The following is a 1,329-nucleotide window of genomic DNA, read 5'->3' as shown; positions in this document are numbered from 1 at the left end:
CCTTCACGCTGTAGGGCTGCGCTTTTCTGCCCTTCTTACTTCAGAAGGGCTGCGCTTTTTCTAAAAGCGCAGCCCTACTAAATGAAGGGCTGCGCTTTTATAAAAGGCGCAGCCCTTCTGACTAAGTAGGGCTGCGCTTTTGAAGAAAAGCGCAGCCCTTCTTAAAAAATTTTGAAAAATTCAAGTTCGCGGGCTTCAAATATTAAGTGGGATTCGTCAAATATATCCCTCATTCTTCTCTCCTCTCTCACGTCCCTCATTATTCCTTTTCCTCCTTCTCTCACACCCTCCTCCCTCTCCTCCTTCTCTCTAATCCTCTCAAAAACTCCCAGAAATGTTGCGACAAAAACGCTGAAATGATTTACACGAATCATGCCGACGGAGTCCGATTGCCTATTGTGATACCTTTTCGGAAGCGGAACGAGCCAACGAGTCAAACACACCGCTACACTGTGACGTTTAGGCTTTTTAAGCCATTCGAGTTCGTTTAAGCCTCCAAATAGGCATTTTAAGTTTTTCCGAAATTTTTTTTCCCTTAAATTATGTATTAGGGTTTTGTTTTATGTATTTAAACATTATTAGGTTAATGTTTGGAGGTATTTCTTGTATTTTCAGATCTATAATGTTCTTATATACTTCTCTTTGTTTATATATTTTGATTAATGTTCTTGTATACTTCTCTTTGTTTTGATTAATGTTCTTGTATACTTTTCTTTGTTTTGATTAATGTTCTTGTATACTTCTCTTTGTTTATTTTGATTAATGTTCTTGTATACTTCTCTTTGTATATAATTTCTTGTATTTTCATCTTTGTTTTATTAATGTTCTTGTATACTTCTTGTATACTTCTCTTTGTATATTACTTTTTTGTTCCTTTTTTTCATTTTCGTTTCATTCTTTTTTTTTGTTTTGGGTTTAGTATTTTCGTTTCGTTTCTCTTCTCTTCTGTTTAATTTCAGAAAATGTGAGATTATGAGTAAAAAAATGTCAAAAAAAAATTTTTTTTTTTTCATTTTTTTTGGTAGGAAGGGCTGCGCTAGTTAGGAAAAAGCGCAGCCCTTCTAGCTCAGAAGGGCTGCGTTTTTCCTAACTAGCGCAACCCTTCTGGGCTAGAAGGGCTGCGCTTTTTCCTAACTAGCGCAGCCCTTCTAGCTTAAGGGCTGCGCTTTTCTAGCGCAGCCCTACTTAAAAAGTGAAGGGCTGCTACTGAAAGGGCTGCTGTCAAAAAGCGCAGCCCTACAGGCCTTTTTCAGCGCAGCCCTTCTTCATTTTTCCACTAGTGATTGTTACTATCATCATTGTCGCTTTATGTTTATTAGTATTATTATT

This window comes from Beta vulgaris, chromosome 2, assembly GCF_026745355.1.
Source record: "Beta vulgaris subsp. vulgaris cultivar EL10 chromosome 2, EL10.2, whole genome shotgun sequence".
NCBI classification, from domain to species: Eukaryota; Viridiplantae; Streptophyta; class Magnoliopsida; order Caryophyllales; family Amaranthaceae; genus Beta; species Beta vulgaris.
This window is presented reverse-complemented; position numbering follows the sequence as displayed.